The sequence below is a fragment of the Mesocricetus auratus genome, unplaced genomic scaffold (genome assembly GCF_017639785.1).
Source record: "Mesocricetus auratus isolate SY011 unplaced genomic scaffold, BCM_Maur_2.0 Super-Scaffold_100011, whole genome shotgun sequence".
Classification (NCBI taxonomy): Eukaryota; Metazoa; Chordata; class Mammalia; order Rodentia; family Cricetidae; genus Mesocricetus; species Mesocricetus auratus.
The window spans coordinates 13,620,199-13,639,976 of record NW_024429195.1 but is presented as its reverse complement, the minus strand read 5'-3'; the positions used below and the strand labels follow the sequence as shown (position 1 = coordinate 13,639,976).

The 19,778-nt window shown below is 47.2% G+C and overlaps 1 protein-coding gene across 1 annotated transcript in view; it reads right to left on the bottom strand.

The window, feature by feature from the left end:
* The window catches only part of Maml3 (mastermind like transcriptional coactivator 3), a 429,467-nt gene that overhangs the window by 61,822 nt on the left and 347,867 nt on the right, over positions 1-19,778 (bottom strand). The gene's annotated exons all lie outside the window — the stretch shown is intronic.

Below are 19,778 nucleotides of genomic sequence, written 5' to 3'. Positions count from 1 at the left end.
AAATATTGTGACTTGGGGTGTGGTTCAAACATCCTGATCCCATAGACAAACTCTGAACTTTACATTTCTCCATACCAACATGGAACGTGACGTGTCTTTCGCCCAGCAATGGGAGGCCTGCGGGGTGCTGTACTTTTGTACTTTGTATGAGCTCCCTCCCACTGTTACAAGCAGCCTTTAGCAAACCTGGTTTTCATCATCTATGTGACGATGCAGGTGTCATGTGCTTTGAGGACCAAGAACGATGGAGGGTCTGGCTCAGAAGACAGTCATCAAAATCATGATTGACCCTTGTTAGGACGCTCAGTCTCCCCACTGTCCTTCCAGCCAATGAGCTTTACCAATTGCAAATCTCAAGTTCATCACCCTCTGGATACTGTTTGCAATATGTACTATGAATCCCTACTTTTTTCACCTTTGAGACAAGATCTTGCTATGTAGTCTAGGCTGACCTTGAACTTGTGATCCTCCTGCCTTAGCATCTAAAGTGTTGGGATTACAGGTATAGCACCTCCACACCTGGCTCTTAAATTCTTCATTTATTGACAGCTCTCAGGATCATTAATAAAAAAATAACTGTGAGGAGTAGTTGCCGAGGAATCCCCAGAAACAGCCTTTGACGTGAAGCAATATAAACCCGCCTTTTCCTATCTGGGGCAGCATTTTCATGAGGCATAGCCTGGTTACTGCATTTTTAGGGCAAGCACAGCAAAGAGAGGGCCTTTCTGCCTTCAACAGACATAAAGCAGGAGAGTCACACAGTTTAAAAGACAGGGGTGTAGCCGGGCGGTGGTGGCGCACGCCTTTAATCCCAGCACTCGGGAGGCAGAGGCAGGCGGATCTCTGTGAGTTCGAGGCTGGGCTGGACTGATAGCCTCCAAAACAATACAGAGAAACCCTGTCTCGAAAAACCAAAACCAAAACCAAAAAACAAAAAACAAAGACAAAAAAAAAAAAAAAAAAGACAGGGGTGTGCTGTTAAAATTTGGTAAACTTCATACTGTCTAACTGTGGTGAGCCTCAAAAATCCCTGTGCTCTGACTGGACTGGGTTTGAGGCGGGGGCTCTTCCCATGCTCCCTGAGCACTTTTATGCGTATAATCCCCATTGCACACCCACCCTGGCTCCTTCTTCTCCACTGGCCTAATTTGTTCTCCTGCATGAGGCAGGATTAATTATTGCCCTAGTTTGCTGGGTAGGGAGACGGACAAAGCCTTGGAAGACCCTGGCTTCACACCGGGCAGTGAAGTGTGGCTTTACTTTCAGGCCACCAAGCACAAGCCAAGCTTATTTCCCCAGCTGGAACACATGACGCAAGGCACTTGTTTCAACACCAGCTATTCCATTCATGGTGATGCTCCCAACGAAAACTTGATAAAAACCCCTGACGCCTTCAAGTCAATGGAACTGTCGGAATGAAGACGGTATGGTTGAAGATGACAAAAAACACTTTGTGACATGTTTTTTATTTTTTTTAACCATGCAAGAACCTGCCTGTCTCTCGTCATGGGTTAATAATATGCTTGCCAGTTTGGTACACCTTACGAGTTGAAGGCGGAATGTCCCCCACAGGCTCTTGTGTTTGAATCTTGGCCTCCAGATGTTGGCGCTGTTTGGAGGGGACCTGGGCCTAGCTGACGATGGATACAGTCCACCAGGAAGCAGGCGGGCTTACGGATTGCAGCTTGGCCCGGCTTCCAGTCCTCGCCTCATTCCTTATCTTCCAGGATGGGAACAAGCCATAGCACAGGCTCCGGCCATCGCAGACCACTGCTCTCCGGCTGCTGCATCTTCCCTATCATGAGACTGCGAGCCAGAATGAACTTCTCTTCCTTTGGGTTGCTCCCGGTAGGTATTCTGCCCTAGTGATGGCAAAAGTAACTGATACAGTCCAACAGAAGCCGAAAGGGGCTGGGTGGACGGGAGGGAAGGTGACGTGCAGAGCACGTGTGTCACAGAGCAAGAGCACTGGGGACATTTGCTGAGAAGTGGAAGGGAAAGGGATGAGACCTGAGAATTAAGGTCAGGTCACTGCTTTTAACCCCCAGGCTGTGAGTGCTGTAGTCTGGCTGAACATTCCCTAAAGGTCCAAAGGTTAAAAGATTCGTCCCCAAGGTGATGGGACCCGTAGGAGTTGGGAGACGCTGGGCGTTCTTAGGTCACTGGGGGTATAACCTCAAAAGGGGTTCTGGGAACCTGACAGGCTCATGAGGTGAGCTGTTTGCTCTGCCTTGCGCTGTCAGTGTGAGTGGGGCTCCTTGCTGGAGCCCCACAACGAGGGACGACCACCAGGCCTACCTGATTGCCTACCGTGTGCAAGGCCCTGGGTTCAAGTCCAGGTGCCACACAGAATGAGGAGGGAGGAAAGATACAAAGGAAGGGGGACAGGGAAGGAGGGAAGGGTAAAAGGAAGGAGGCGGCTGGGCAGTCAGCAGATCTTGGCTTAGACTGGGGTTTCCAGAACCGAGGCCAAATAAACCCTTTTTCTTTATAAGTCCAACTGCCTCAGATATTTTGTCATAGTGATTGTGAAGCTGAGCAACACAATTAGTCAAATCAGTTTTTAAGGACATTTTCTGGAATAATCCCACTTTTTTTTAAAAATCAACCAGGCATAGTGAAACTTTCAGTTCTCACGGGGATAGGAGACTTAAATATTTTAGGACAGCCTTCTTCAGAGGATTCTGTTAGAAAGAGCACACAGGCACTAAATGTAGGCGGCCTTCCTGCTAGTTCTTTGGGTTGACTTGTAATGATGAACGGGCAAGCTGGGCCAGAAGCAGCCGAAGAGAATCAGTGTGCCTGGAACTATGGAGAGGCCCGGAGTCTGGCTTCTCTGCAGGCAGGTGGCCCTGCTGCGGAGCCTGTGGCTTTGGGCCATCGGGGTTCTATTTGCCCCCCCCACCCCATCTTTCAGAGGAAGATTTGAATCCTCCAAGGAAGGACCTTATAATGTTATTTACTGCTATTCCCTATGCTCTAAATCTGGCTTTAGGCAGCCCGTTTTCGGTATTTGGGAACCGTTAAGACTGGAGCAAGGAACGAAACCCACAGCTAATATGAAATTTTCCCCAGGCCTTGGCATTTAGCTGCTGCCCCAGCAGGCATTTTGAATAAAAAAAAAAAAAAAGGAGTCCATGCAGGCCAGGGCCTTAAAGGCAGTGTGGCTCTGAAAGCCCCTTTGTGCTGTGGAAAGAGACACTGGCCACGCTGCCTGGTGTTCCTATGTAAACGCCACTCCAGGACAGAGTTTTCGCCAGGCAGATGGCTCATTTCTGGGCCGTAACCTCATTTTTCTGATGTTCCCTGTTCTTGTGAAGCTCTGCCCCTGGAGTCAGGTCCTAATTGGTGTCAAACGTTCAGAGACAAAAGCGGGGTGTACGCATCACTCACGGGAAGGCTGTAACTGCTGTGGTGGCTGTGGCTTCGGCAGTGGCTGTGGTATAAAGCTTGTGGCCAGCAGGACAGGCTGCTGCAGGCCTGCTCAGAACTTATTTCTGAATGCCAAACTAAAACGTCTCTCGTTGTCAACACTTCCATTCCCCAGACTCTACCATGCCCCCCCACCTCCCCACCCCCTCCCGGAGACAAGGTTTCTCTGTGTAGCCCTGGCTGTCCTGGGACTCACTCTGTAGACGAGGCTGGCCTCGAACTCAGAGATCTGCCAGCCTTTGCCTCCTGAATGCTGGGATTAAAGGCGTGCGCCCCCCCCCCCCCCGGGCTTCCAACATGTCTTAATGCTGAGGTCCCCTTATCCATATGTTGAGTTCAGTCCGGCTCAGCAAATCTGGATAGGGTTGAGGGTCCATTTATCTCATCACAGATTTGGGGGCCCGCTCAGAAGCTCTGCTGCCACCCAGCAGATAGGTAATCCCACAGCCAGGACTCTGCAGTCAGCGAATGGCCGTCTGATTGGATGCACATTCATCTTCAAATTATGTTGTGTGACAGCCTGGGCTGCAGAACACCATTTTAACATGCAGATTGACTCCTCCGAGGCTCTTCATTATGCATTTAGCGGCCTGTTTTCAGACTAACCAGCATGTCAGAGAGGCCCTATCCTTTTTCCACCTGGGTGGAAGAAATGGCTTGCTGACTGAGGGGGGAGCTGTGGATATTAAAATGCATGTTTATTTTTCTGAGTACCCACATACAACACTCTTCCCCATGCAGGAGGAGAGGAGAAAAGGGGCCAGACAGCTTTGACTCTGAAGCAAGGAAAATGGCTATGCTAACAAGCCAGTCTCCGTGGAAGACGGGCTGACAAGGCCAGCCCAGCCCAGTGCCTCCTGGCTGCCCTGGCTGCCTGCAGGCTGGCTTGGGCGTGTCCACACCAATGTTCTTCTGAGACAGCACAGACTCTCTTCCCTCAGACACACAGCCCAAGTATTTTAAGCAACACACTTCCAATTTCCTGTTTCTAAAATTGTCCCGCATCTCCCTCCAATGGCATTCCATGCAATCCTGGTAAGTCATAGGCAGAGGGCTGAGCCAAGTCCACTCCAAGGACAGTGAGGGTGCCCTGCCTGTTGAGGGGACAGCACATCAGGGCTCTGCGTCACTCCCCCTCTTCTCTTCCTGGTGTGACTTAATTTCACTCTGCAGGGACTGGGTCTCTATGACCTCTCTATGACCTCTAGCTGCTACTGGGGGAGCACAGTCATTTCCTGTGTGTATGGGGGGGCGGGTATGAGTGTGTGTGTGTGTGTGTGTGTGTGTGTGTGTGTGTGAGACCTCCAGCTGCTACCGGACAAGCACTATCATTTCCTCTGTGTGTGGGGCTATGAATGTGTGTGTGTGTGTGTGTGTGTGTGTGTGTGTGCGTGTGTGTGTGTGTGTGACCTCCAGCTGCTACCGGACAAGCACTATCATTTCCTCTGTGTGTGTGGGAGTACCAGTGTGTGTGTGTGCCTATGACCTTCAGCTGCTGTTGGGTGAACACTGCCATTTCCTCTGTGTGTGTATGGGGATATGGGGGTATCTGTAGCGTGTGTGTATGCGTAGGTGTGTATGTGTAGGTGTGTGTATGTGTGTGTATGTATATATATGTGTAGGTGTGTGTGTGCTACATTTGGTGTGTGTATGTGTAGGTATGTATGTATGTATAGGTGTGCATGTGTGTATATGTGTAGGTGTGTGTGTAGTGTGTGCATGTGTAGGTGTGTGTGTGGGTGTGTGTATGTGTGTATGTGTGTGTAGGTTTGTGTGTAGGTGTGTGTTTGTGGGGTGTGTCCTTTCATGATGGTGTCTCTCCCTTTCTTAGAAAGGAGCTGTATTTGCATTGGCTGTAAGTTTCCGCTCCCATCACACACAGGCCCTCACTGTGGCATTTTTCCATGTGTTTGAAAGACTCCTCACGTTCTAGACAAGCGCTCCACCGCTGGACTATATCTGCAGGCAGCATTTTTCCACGTGTTTGAAAGACTCCTCACGTTCTAGACAAGCGCTCCACCGCTGGACTATATCTGCAGGCAGCCCTCACTTCTTGAGAACCCACCCCCACCCCATTCCTTCAGCCCCCGCTGTGGGCTATGCTCTGTGTTCAGACAGCAAACCCCTCTCTCATCCAACTTGGGAGGCTTTCGGGTGTGGAGTCAGGCCCAACTGACTCTTTTCTTTGTTGCCATGAAAGAACAGTCCTTCAGGGGCTTAGATGGTTGGCTTGACACCAGCCACTGCCAATGCCCCACAGGGCGGGCATGAGTGCTGAACAGCTTCTAGGCCTTGCAGGATGGTGCTGAACGCAGCTATCAAAGATGCGGCTGGGGCTTAGCTACTTACATTAAAATATTACACAGTATTTTCATAGGGCTCCAGGCACAATACAAAACGGAAGGCAGAGCCGTACTCCGCGTTCTGCCGGCGGGGCCGTGAGGGGGAGTGAAATGGTTCAGATGCTCGGTCTGGGGCTGCAGTGCTCCTGATGAGTGAACAATGGTGCAGAAACTGAGGCCTTTTATTTTCACACGGAATGTGGTGATCCCCACTGGCGGGAACAGGCTGCATGCGGCTGGTTTCACACTGTGGAGTATTATCTGAACAGAGCTCCACCAGCAAGAGCAATATGGCAGCCTGGTACCAGGGACAATGCTTAGTGATCTGTCCCTTCGCGCACATGGCTCCCTGGCCATTTATTTATTATTTATTTATTGCTGTGGCTAGACACATGAGAATCCTTAGTTTTAAAATGCTACTGAAGGATTTGTCCTCGGACTCCCGCTTTAGGGAAAATCCTTGAAGGGGAACTAAAGGGACTAATGGGAGAGAAGTGGCTTAGGGGGTGTGGAGGGGGAAACGGGTTCAAAGCGTATTATATAATCATTTATGCATTATATATGTGCATGAGAGTGGCCTCGTGTAATCTTGCACAATAGTCAAATGAATCAGAGAGAGAGGGGGAGAGAGAGACAGAGAGAGACAGAGACAGAGACAGAGGCAGAGAGAGAGTGAGAGAGAGAGAGAGAGAGGAAGCGAGTGAGCTTGAGTAGGAAGTAAGCAGGGGAAAACTTGAAGTTTGCAAGCTTCTTATAGGCACAGAAAGGGGGCTGAATCTCAGTGACAACCCCATTAGGGTCCCAACACGGGGACCATGGTGGTACAGTAGGGGCGCTGTTTTGATCTCCCATCATCTGCGGAAGCCCCCAGTACTTCCGAGGGTGACTGTTTGGTGACTGAGGCTGAAGGAAGAGATGAGCATCCCTGTATCCAGTATGCCTGGTGTTCATGTCAGAGAAGGGGATCTGGAAACAGATGTGCAGGGGAGATTGCACGAGGACCATCTCTACACCCAAGAGGTCCTGGAAGAAACCAAGCCTGTCAGCGTCGTGGTCTTAGGTTTCCTGCCTCTCAAACTCCAAGGAAACAAGGCCCACCTACACTTCTGTACCTGGTTAGCTCCACAAAAGCAGGTAAGTAGACGTGCGGGTGAGGGGGCAGTCAGAGCATTTTAGGGATTTCCAGCATCATTTTCTCTACTAGATCTGCAAGAAGTGGCCCATAAACTGCAAGCCAGATTTCACAGGGATCAGGCGGAAATTGGGTTGTCCCGCCTTGCAAATACCTCCACTGACTCGGGTTTGCTCTTTAGCCTCTTGTGCGAACGGCAGAACTGACATTTTGAACTGAGAAGATGCCATGGAGGACCTGTCTGGCCCCTCAAGTAAATCTCTAGATTTCTCTTTGAACCAATCAATCGGCTCCCTGAGGTGTCAGCCAGTAACAGACACATCTGTCAATGCCCAGGGCAACCAGGGCTGGCTATGCTCTCATGGCCGAGTGGATCCTCAGATACAGTGCATAATAGAAGACTGCCTGTTTCAGGAGGGTAAAGTGGGGTGAAGGACCAGGTGATGCTTCCTCTCCAGCAGAGGAAGGCAGAGTTACGTATTGACTGTGGGGGTGCGTGGGTCCAGCCTTGTTAAGACTCCCTGCTCCCTTCTACCTGGGACATCCATGGCAGGACGGGACACAAACTGAGTCTCAGAGTTCGCTTCTACCACCTAGTTCTACAGGTGATACTGAGTCACGAGAGTAGAGCTGCAGGCAAAAATAAATATTCCAGTATATCACAAATGAAACCTAACACAGTGGCATTTAGCCCCTAGGATAGAAGTAGAAGGATTGCTGTGGATTTAAAACCAATCTGGGCTACATAGCAAACATCAACCTAACTTGGACCACGTTGCAACATCCTGTCTTAAAAAAACTCTGAACAAAACCCTCCAAAAGCCCCCCTCCCACCAAGAACTAACAAGACCCCCATAGAAACACATACACTCCTCCTCGGGTCTGACCCCTGAACCTGTTGGTTCTCAGCTCTGACCAGCAGTGAGCAGCCCTGTGCTATACAATTCCCGTCCAAAGCTTAGCTGGATCCAGCATCCCACAGAGAACGCCATTACCCTTTACTTTCTTGTTCTCAGCTGAACAGACACAAACGTTTATGTAATCCTGAGCCCCTTAACAAATATACGTTCCCACCCAGAGCAGGGGCATCTCCAATCAAGGAATCCTGGGAAAGAGTACATCTGGGTGTTATTGCTGCATTCACTCCATGCTGTGTCTCCTCGCCAAGGACGGTAGAACCACGGTGGAAATAGCCTTCCAAGTTCTGCGTCTGTCCTCCGAATGACACTTCGGCTTCCTTCCCCCAAGCTACCACATTTTCCAAGCCAGTACACTTCTATAAACCCCAAGCCTTGCTCCTTTTCTAAATGATTTTCAATTCCCCTTTCTGGGATTTAATTTCTCTGTGGATAACCTAGACTGGACACAGAATAGCACTAATGTTTTATTCGTTATCTTAAGTTTTCAATATGATTTTCTTTCCTTTTAAGCCCCCAGCATACTATTGGCTTTTTAAATTGCTGCTGCATATTAGACAGGTATCCCCCAAGTTATCAACCGTGACTCTAAACTTACTCTACTATAGAGGAGTTCAGAGCTGATCAGAGATTATGAGTTTACACGATTTCTCCCAAAGTGCACTGTTTTGCACTTACCTAAATTAAATTTCATCTGCCTTCATGAGCCTCAGTCCCCTGGTTTGTTCAGCTCTGCCCAAAGTATCTCAGAGCAATCCTTAGTTGTTTCATTAACTGTGCCTGTTCACGCGCTCAGCTTTCCACTCGGTGCCTTGGCCTGAGTTCTCCTCATACTCCGGGAACATTAAAAGGGATGGTGTCATGAAGCTGGCAAAATCTGTGTGACATGCAAATGATTTCCCCTAGCTTACGGGGAGACTCCTGAGGACAAACTCTGGAGTCTCTTTTGGCCCCAAGAAGCCCCATCCTGGCTAAGCAGAGAGCATACAAACATGTTCCCCTGTGTTCTTGGATGTCATGCGGCAAACTTGGGGAGGAATCCAGCAGGTTGCTGAGCTGCCTACAGATCACCTTTGCCTCTGGCTTCCGTTGTGACTATGAGCGGCAGCAGCCTGGACCAGTGGAGGCCCTGAGCTCCATTCACCCTGCCCTTCTCTTCCTGTGGCTTAACAAAAACTTTTTCTTTGTGTGTACGTGCATCATGTGTGGGTGTCTACGTGCGTGTACGTGCACCATGTGTGGGTGTCTATGTGCGTGTACGTGCACCATGTGTGGGTGTCTATGTATGTGTGCAAGTACAGGAGGCTTATACTACGGCTTGCATGTGGAGGTCAGAGGACAACTTCGCTTGCCCATAGAGATGGTCCCTAACTCATGATGTGGCCTGTGTGATGTAATGTCACTTTGGGTGAGTTTTTCTAGACATTTCCACAGCGGAAGAGTGACTGCTTCCTGTTCTTAGAACAGATAACCTGTCTGGAATTCACATGCACTTACAGACAGAACGTAAGCTATTCTAGACCATGAGCAAGGAGAACAGAGATGAGTAGAACCACAGACTGAGAAAAAGGAGAGAAAAATGCTATAAAGTATGTTTCTGATCGCACAGTGAGCAGCAATACAGGTGTGTGTGTGTGTGTGTGTGTGTGTGTGTGTGTGTGTGTGAGAGAGAGAGAGAGAGAGAGAGAGAGAGAGAGAGAGAGAGAGAGAGAGAGAGAGAGAGATAGCCTAAGAGATGAAGAGCCCTGCGGGGGTTATGGTATCAGATCAGGGCCAGGGGAAGTGCCTAGGCCCCAAATGTGCAGCAAGAAAGGACCCTGAATGGGAGAATGCAGGGTTCAGAATGTCCATGAAGACATCTTTCACCACAGCCTGAAAGCTTGTGGAGGCAGCAAAGTTTTCTGTCCAAATAGCATTAAATCAGCTTTTATGTTTTGTTTTGTTTTTGTTTGGAGACAGGGCTTCTCTGTGTAGCCCCAGCTGCCTTGGAACTCAGTCTGTAGAACAGGCTGGCCTTGAATGCATAGAGATTGCTGGGTTAAAGGCATGTACCACTACCATCAGCCATATGATCAGCTTTTAAAGGAAGTGTTTGGTCAGAGAAAATATCAGAGGTGTGTGTGTGTGTGTGTGTGTGTGTGTGTGTGTGTGTCAGAGAGAGAGACAGAGAGACAGAGACAGACAGACAAAGAGGAAGAGAGAATTAAATTAATATACAGGCTTTGTTGTTTTGTTTTGTTTTTAATGCTGGCGGCTCAGAAGGCATAGGCAATGCAAGGCCGGAAGCATCTGGAGCTGGGTGCTGTGGGATTGTATTTGGGGACTGGGAAGAGTATGCTGATTCTGAATAGATCAGGAATATGCTGGACTCGGGTACCAGTCAGTCATTTCAGGAGATGTCTATCTGACCAGGCCAGAACACGCTTGCCACACGGGCCCTTCAGGCCTTGTCTAGAAGCTCACATGGGAAGCTGCAGTCATTGGGCACCGTTAACGAGCAGCTCCGTGGAGTCAACAGGTTGAAGTGCCCACTGGAGGCAGACAGATGCAGGCAGGAGGTAGAGGGGTAAGGGACCAGTCACCCAGCCATAAGAATCGTCTGCTTTAGCCCAGCGACCAGATGAGAGAGAACAGCATTCCTTCCACGAGTAGAGCTATGCCCAGAAGTCACTGTTCAGAGGTCTGTGACCAAACACATACGCTGACGAAGGAAGCGAGACAGAGAAGAAGCAGGGGCGGCCACTTTCCGGTGGACTCGCCATTTTGTGTCACGCCATCGTGAAGGTAGAGTGGAGGAGATGGGTCAGCGAGAACAAGCACCTGGAGAGGAGAGGAAAGAGGAGGGGAGAGGAGGGGAGAGGAGAGGGAAAGGCAGGGATGCCAGGGATGCCGGGAGGCAGAGAGAGCTCCTCCCGGATGCAGCTCCACTGTGCCCGGGTCTCTCTCAGGAAAGTGATGAGAGACCTATAACACCAGGCCCTTGTGTATCCAGTTGGAGCAATAATAAAAGCACATCTTCTCAGAGCTGTGGTTAGAATCACAGAATGTTATGCAGGACATGCCTTCCACACGTATGCACACGGGTCCAGAGAGTCATATCACCAACGAAAATGCCCACATACTACTCTCGATGCCATCGTATTTGCTGCCTGAGCAACGTGACTTTGCTTGATGCATAAACAAACTTCTTGTTTTAACTGTGTTTTTTGACACAGGGTTTCTCTATGTGGCTTTGGAGGCTGTCCTGGAACTTGCCCTGTAGACCAGGCTGGCCTCGAACTCACAGATATCTACCTGCCTCTGCTTCCCAAATGCTGGAATTAAAGGTGTGTGCCACTACCACCTGGCAGAAGATGTATGTATGTATAATGTATATTATATATATTAAATGTCCCATTTGGGGCATTTGTAAGCATTAATTCACTGGCGTAAGCACATTCACATTATTGTACAACATCATTTCTATTTACTCAAAGTTTTTTGATTTCCTTAGAGAGAAAATGCACCCATTAAGACGCCACTGTTACCCCCTGCCCTGAATTTCTGTAAACGTCTCTCGTACTTTGGGCCTTACGGGTTTGCCCATCGTAAGTTCCTCATCTAAACTGTACTGTGTGCTGTTTACTGTTAGGCCTGGCTTATTATATTTGGCATAAAGCCGTCATCTTATCATATTTAGCATAATGTCATTAAGGCTTGTCTGTGTTGTAGCACATAGTAGAATGCCCTTCTTTTTAAAGGTGGATGATATCCCACTGTATGGATATCACATTTTGATTGTCTCTTATCTGTTTATGGACATTCTGGTTGTTAGCAGCTTTGGCTAGCATGAAGAACTCTGCCTAGGTAACCCTACACCAAAGCTTCCTTAACCACGGGGTTTTAACTGAGCTCCTGCAGGGACACAGGAACCGAATGCTTTACCATGTTCTCCATCCAGGCTGTGGGTGTTTTGCAGTGGAGACTGTGTCATTTTAATTTCTAAGTAAAGGAGCTGGGGAGATGGCTTGGCCACCAATAGCACATAGTGTTTTTGCAGAGGACTGGAGTTTAATCAGCAGCACCCACATCAGGCAGCTCACAACCACCTGTAACCATATCTCCAGTGGATATAACACCTTCCAAGGGCACTGAACTCACGTGCACAAACTCAGACACACACACACACCCCTAACGAAAAATACTTTACAAAGTAAGTACCAAATTAACACAAACTAAACGGACTAAACTATATTAACTTAGGCTGGAAGGCAATTTGACAGACATTTTATTTAAATATTTCCAAACTCTCAATTACGCAAATTGTTTTATGGGGATTTCAGAAGCGTTAACAACCACAGAACCTTACCCCTACATAGATCTTTAAAGTTTATTAAGTTATCATCTCGTGCTGGAATTAAGCAGGACACTCATCATTCAGACAGACCACTATCTCATTACCTTCTCTGAAACAGTACAAGAGAAGTTTCGCAGAGGGTCAGGGGTAGAACACTTGTCTACCACGCTGAGGTTCTGGGTTCAGCACACAGCACCTTAACGAACAAGGCTTCATTACAAGTCAGAATTCCTCCCGCTATGTACAGGGTTTACTTTACACTCAAGTAAGCACGTCAAGGCTCCTGTATACACTAGGCAAGTTGCTATCATTTGGCCACATATACCCTCGGCTATTTAAACTCTTAATTTCAAAATGGTGGTGAAGGGAGCTCTGTTCATGACACAGATTAATGCCCTCCTGGAAGTTAGCCATTTAGTTCTTTGGTTACAAAACACATTGCTCCATCACCAATATTATTCCAGAAGCCTGGTATATTTTGCAGCACTTCAGTCCATTGTATTGCAGCTGTATGGCCTCTATTGCTTCCTTCATGATGAAAGCTATTGTTTAGTGACCAGCTTCCTGGCATTATTGTAGCATATAGAAGTGTTCCCTTCTAGGACAGCCTGCTGGAGACAGATGGGCCCTGCCATGAGGGTCTCTGCTCATAGGTATCCACACCCTGGAGTCTCTGCTTGAGGCAGACTCAAAGTATTTGGGCAGATTCATGTTCTAGGTGAGAGGAAACACTAATTCAGACAGTGTGATGTAAGGTTCTGTTGCTGTGAATGAATCAATTCAATCCAACCAACATTTCTTGAGCCCTTGCTATGTCTTAGCTGGGCTACACTATGTTGGTGTAGATATGGAAAAGGCATATGGAAACCTGCCATACACAAAGAAATGAAGCTTAGATGGACACTGTATTAAACCCAACAAAGACAAGAGAGGCCGTATACTTCAGTTCTTCCTAGACCAAAGAATTAATGATATCCTTTACAGATAACACATGAAAAAGACTACATCAGAGTCTGGTTTACCTGTCACCCAGCACTCAGGAAGCCAAGAGAGGAGGACTGTTGAGTTCAATGAAAGCCTGGGCTACCTAGCAAGATTCTGTCTGAAGAAACAAAACTAAACAGTATAGCTACCTTTGGAACTGAGACTAAAGCTGATATCTGGACACCAATCAGGTTTCAAATGTTTGAACTAGAACTTTGATATTAATTTACGTTCCTCATAAATTAAAATAGTATGAGTTAGGAACAGTCTACCATAATACCCTTTCACAGGGGTTAAGTGAATTAACCAAGATGACACAGTTAGTCTGTTCTGGCTCATATTATATAGCATACTTTGCATACTTGCTGCTTGTAGGTTGCTGGAAAAGGCCAACACCTTGTTTGCAGCAGATCTAAGCAGACAGACATGCTGTGGCTGGGGGAGTCTCCCTACAGAGGACATTTACAGATGCTTGTTAGTCTGCATCCCTCTCCCTAAGGGCTCCAGCTTCCTACCATCAGCACCGACTATGAAACTGCCAAGTGTGTGCACCTCACCTCTGACCATCTGAACATTAATGCCAAGCTTTGAATTCAAGTAGACAAGGAGGAAAAAATGGCAGGAAATGACTCATTTTGGTGGGTGGCATCTTGATAGTCTCAGTAACATTTCATATTAAAAGAGCCCTAGAAGGACCATTATTCTTCTGGTTTTTTCCAGGCATAGGTCCCAGGGTTCTGGAAACTGGCTAACAATTTTCAAGTCCTCTCGCCCAGGTCACCTAAGACACACACACACACAAACACACACACACACACACACACACACACACACACACACACACACACGATTTCTACAGCTCTCAAAGCACCCAAATGATATCCTGAATCCAGACACAAAGGTCTAGTTGCAGATGACATGGTGTGACTCCTTCTAGAATTTGCTCACGTTTGATTAGCGAACTTCTTTGTGTGTGTATGGTTTACGTGCGTAAGTACACAGCTATGTGGAGATGAGAGGAGAGCTTGGGTGTTGTACCTCACTGGCCTGGACCTTGCTAAGTAGGCTAGGATGAGTAGCCAGTGAACCCTGCAGATTCACCTATCTCCAATTCCCCAGAACCAAGATTACAAGTGTGTGCTATCATGCATAATTAAAAAAACAAATAAAACAAACCTGGGTCCTGGGAATTGACCTCAGGTTTCAAAGAAAGCATCTTATCAACCTAGCTATCTCCCAGCCTTAGATTCCTAATTACTACAGGCTGATGTTCAAATAAGTGTTTCACCTAAGGCATCCACTGGAGATTTTGAGAACATCACTGCGGTTTTAAATACGGAGGGTGTGTTATTTTGGTGACAAAGACAAAAAGAAAAAAACACCTTGTCTAGTCCCTTTTAGCAATGGCTGGAACTCCTTGTCAGGAAGTGGTGTTTAAAGAGCAGGTCTTTGCAGAAGATCAATACTCATGACCAAGACTCCCTGGCTCCTCTATGACCTGCGGTAACCTATAAATCATTATCCAAGAAAGATTACATAAAACTCCCTTCGTTTTAAAGTGATTGATCTTTGAAAAAAATCACAATATTCCTATTCAGTGCTCTGATTACTCCAGTAAGACTAAGCAGCGCACTGTCTGTCTAGGAAAGTTGGATAACAGACGAGGTCAGCAGACACTTTTGGCCAAAGAATGCCCCCCGGCTATTGCTGTTTTCCTGATTTGAAATTAATGAGGCTCACACAGTGGTGAGGAGGGTGGAGAGACAGCCTCTGAGCCCACAGGGCTGTCAGGGGCTCAACTCACCTTCCCAAGACAGCTGAAGACCTGGTGGGTTACTAGGCAGCTTCCCAGCCTTGTCTACACGTTCACCTACAAAGCCTTACTTACACAAGCTGCTGTTTCCAGTTTCTTCCCTCTGCCTCAGCAGGTCCTGCACTCTCCAACATGAACTGCTGGGACCTACCGAGGTGCCCTCAGAACATGCCAGGGTTGAGTTCTCTTCCAGTTACCGGAATGACTTCCCGGGGCAAATGCTCACTTTGTGGCTAAAATGTAGCTTCTGGGGACAAATCTTTACCCTGGGCTGGAAGAGCACATCTGAATTTGAGTCCAGCTAATGCCACCGCCAACAATCCCTGCTTCTCTAAGGAGCTGACTAAGTACCGCTCATAGACTGGGGTCAGGTGTCAAGAGGTTATATCTGCCCCAAAGGCATCTTTCTGGAAGACAGGTGGGCAATGACACCTAGAAACTTCCAAATAGCTAAGGTCTTTGAGAGAGAGAGAGAAACATTCTTCTGCCTTAGCAATGCAGTTCTCTCTACTTAGAAAGTGGCTGAGAATCAACACACTGCTTCTTGCCCAGGACTCAGCAAGGGTGGCGCGCTGTTGGGGAGGAAGACGCAGTTACAGCAATGCAAGGTGGACAGGGCACCTGCCAGGTACGTCTGTAGCCCACTCTGAACTCCAGGGAAGCCTGAGAAACTGTCCAGGCATTTGTGAGTGATGCTAACAGAAAAGTCCCTGCCTAACAATAACTCCACACCGTGTAGGATGCCACAGACATTTTACCAAAGGGAAAGCCAAGCAAGCAGATTGTGGAGCCCCTGAAAGTAGAGACTGCTGCCCGTTTTTAAACAAACAAACAACGCCAAAGTATAAGGGTGTTGGCTGACTCTGAATCCAGTTGGATGGGTCATGCTTTATGTGCTGTGTATACATAAAGCGTTTGAGAATAATACATTTTAGTGAGTGTTGGGGCGAAATTAGAACATCTTAACACTCCAAGGCAATTTCACGTTAAATTGTCATCATCTATTTTGCTATAGGAGTTTCTGGGGAATGTTTAAAGCTCCATCGTTCCCACATTCTCTCTTATAAGAAACCGAAGAAGTGGAGAGAATCTTTAGAAGGCCCCATTTTCTGGTAAGGAATGGACTTCATTCGTCAGAAAGGAGCCAGACTTCCTCGGAAACAGCCTGACAAACCTCTACCTAGGAGTGGAAAGATATGGGCAGGAAAGGAACATCCACAGTCACAGCTGATCCTTCCTGAGGACCCTTCAGGCTGACTCCACTGACAACCTGCAGGACTGTGCTGTTAGTGTATAAAACGTCTCTGGAAGATTCTAAAGTGCTCTAGAAGAGCACTCCAGGTGTGTTCCTCCTATTCAGATACACAGATATGCACAGGAGCAAAGACAGAAAGAAGCCTGTCACAGAGTGAGTGACATCCGTCACAGACAAATACCCCCTCAAACACCCAGACTTACTCACCACTGGGATGTCTACCTTCTGTGACTGCATGTCACAGCCCACAGCATCTGGGCGGGGAAGGAGGGTGCCAGTGGGTGGAGACCTCTTTGAGGCTGGAAAAGTCATTTCTCTTGGCAGATAGTTTGAGGTGAGATTTTAGAGAACATGGACATGGGGGCGGGGCTTCCTTTTTTCTTGTAGAGTGCCTCTTCTGTAAGTTTTTTTCCGGGGGGGGGCAGGGTAAACAAAGGACAAGCTGGTGTTTCCTGCTGAAGTTGATTCGTTCTGCATTATAATCCTTGGCTTACCGACATGATGGCTGTTATGGGGGCTTTAGGAACCGCTGCTATCCACTAGGGCTTTAGAGAGGGAAAAACTTTGAAAAAAAGAAGATATTTTACGCTTCACATGTCTGACAAGGGTGTGTGGGGCCAATTTACAGCAGGGGCTTAATATATTTTTGATGAAAATTGCTGCAATGTGGCACACAGATTAAAGAGAAAACAGCTCTTTTGTAATGACAGCAGTGGGCTCTGAAATGAAGCCCAGCCGGTACAAAGATCCTACATGGATTTCAAGAGATGCACTCTCTTCCCAGGCTTCCCCCAGCATGGAAGAGTCCTCCAGGCTGCAGGCCTTATTGATTCTCTGTGGGGGCGACTCCCGGGACTCCACTTTCTAAAGAATCAGTCATGGAAAACTCTAATGACACAAATGTATTGAAAAGCCAGTCAAGCAATCTGGACAGGTCACAGTGAGGCTCATCAAACCCAAATCTCTATCAGACACCTCATGTCATGTATAGGGACCCACCCGGCAGCAGCAGTGACAGTGGTATCTCTCTATAGTGGCAATATAAGGTGTTTACAGTTTGTATGCTCTGAAATGATTGCGCATCGCAAGAGGAAGTATTTTCTCCAGGACCGGGGATGCAGCTCAGTTGCTACAGTGCTTGCCTAGCATGCACGAAGACCTGGGTTCCGTCCGTGCAAAAATGGAGTGGTAGAGCATGACTGTAATTCTATAACTCTAGGGCTGGGGGCAGGGGGACCGCAAGTTCAAGGTTCTCCTGTTTACACAGGGAGCTTGAAATCAGCATGAGATAGAGACCCTATCTGGAAAACCAAAACCAGAACACAAGAACAAACAAGCAAACAAAAGGATGTTCACCGGGCCTGAACATGGCGGGTGTGTTACAGATAAATGCTGACTACAGCAAAGGCTCGGGAATAAGGTTTTACAGAGCTCATTTTATACATGATTCTAGTAGCCTTCTGAGAAAGGACTCCTTCTTTGTCTCGCTCTCTGTCTTTCTCTCTGTCTGTGTCTGTGTCTCTCTCTCTGGTGCTCTGAGCCTTGTGAATGTTAGGCAATCCACTCTACTAATAAGATGCTCATCTTAATAACATTAGGTCGTTTAATTTCCACAAACTCAATTTTCTCATCCGTTAAATTGGTTGGTACCTCATAGGATCTCCAGGATACCTCACAGTGATAACATCAAAACCCTCAGCCTCCAAGGTGGCTGGCTCTGTTTGACACGATTTGTGGAGATGGCAGCCTTCAATTGGGTGTTGCAGTTCAAAATATGTATGTTGTGTGAAACCTCAGTTGTAGAGTTTATCTCAAAAAAGCATCATTTTGCATCTATTTATTTGATACAACGTGTCACTAAGCAGTCTTGTCTGGCCTCGAACTCACAGAGATCCGCCTGCCTCTGCCTCCCAAGTGCTGGGATTAAAAGCGTGTGCTGCCTCTCCTGGTAGTTAGCATTATTGTAAAGGAATAAAAGCCATGGTAAGACATATTTATATCCATGTGGTGACATTTCACTAACTAGAGTCCAGCCAGGTTGAAGTCTGGGCTCTCGGGGTGTTAGACATGTGTCAGCAGGTTCATGCTACTGTGTGTGACACTGGGCTGGGTGTCTGAAAGGCCAGGTGACAGGTCCTGGTGAGGATCACTTGACAGCTAATACCGTCACAGGGCACTTAGCACATCAATTCAGGCCATAACACAAGGCAACGGACAAGTTCCTTCAACAGGCACATAATACAGCAGGAAGGAGAGTGCATTTCTCCCTGTGACTTAAAGGAGATTTAACTGTGGTGCTGCATCCTCCATGGGAAGTCCTGTCTTTTCACGGTGAGACACTGAGCAGAGAGCATCGTGGGTTGGGCTGTGAGCACACAGACGTGGAGGGATCCGGCCGAGGGCATTCTACTGTTTAAGAATACACACTCTGTAGAGAAGGCTGAGGGTGATGGCTGGAACTTGCCACCTACATACCTTAACACGAGGAAAGGAAGAACACATGACTTAAATGTTCCCTCAGTCCTTGGCCCTACCAAAGACACTTCAAAGATGTAACACCTAAATGTAACAGGTGGATTTTAGGAACTGCCTCCCTAAAATCAACCATACCCAACAGTTTTGAGATGGCCTAACTATAGACGAAACCCTTCCTATGAATTTAAATAGCTGTGATAAAGATATTGATATTTAGAATTGTTAGATACACATACCACGAAGGTTGTGAAGCTACCTGAATCACCGAATCTGCCTGACAGCATCCAGATGTTTGGAGGGAGGGACTGATCGCAGAAGCATGACACTGTCTCTGTAACCAAATTTCCATGTCATGCTTATGGGAGCTCAAAAAAATTCCATTTATTTTGAGCATTGGTCCCATATATTTTTTTAAAATCTTAAGCAATATGGAATTGCTATCTTTGTAAGTAAAACATGAGCTAATGTTGATTATTTTAAAATGCTAAACTAGGAGCTGGGGTTGTAGTTCATTGGTGTTCGAGCAATTCTCTAGCATGTATGAAATCTGTGGGTTTAATTCCCCAACACCATAAAACACAATAGACCAACCAACCAGCAAACAAGACCCCAAATCCTCATGTGTGAGTGTGTGTTCATGTATGTATGTGTGCTTGTGCATGCATAGTCATGTGGAGGTCAGAGGATAACTTGGGGTCTTTCCTTAGGTCCTATGTGTATTTGTGTGTGAGTGTGTGTGTGTGTGTGTGTGTGTGTGTGTGTATGGTGTGTTCATTGTGTTTGTGAGTGTGTGTGTACGGTATGTTCAAGTCTATGAGTGTGCACACATACCTTTGTGCATGTGGTGGTCAGACAACCTTGGGTCCTCAGGTGTTGTCAACTTTATAAATCTGATCCTTTACTGGGCTCATTTATGACCTTCACCCACTAAATCTGTTAAACTCAAATGTCTAATAAGCTTGCTTTTCTTATCTGGGCAGATTAAAAACAGCTACATCTCTGGGTCTCTACATAGTTTAAGCAGCTAACCCAGTTTAGACTTAGGCGTGAGTTTTAGAGAGTGTCTCCATAGCTTTCTTCTGTTCTGTGGCT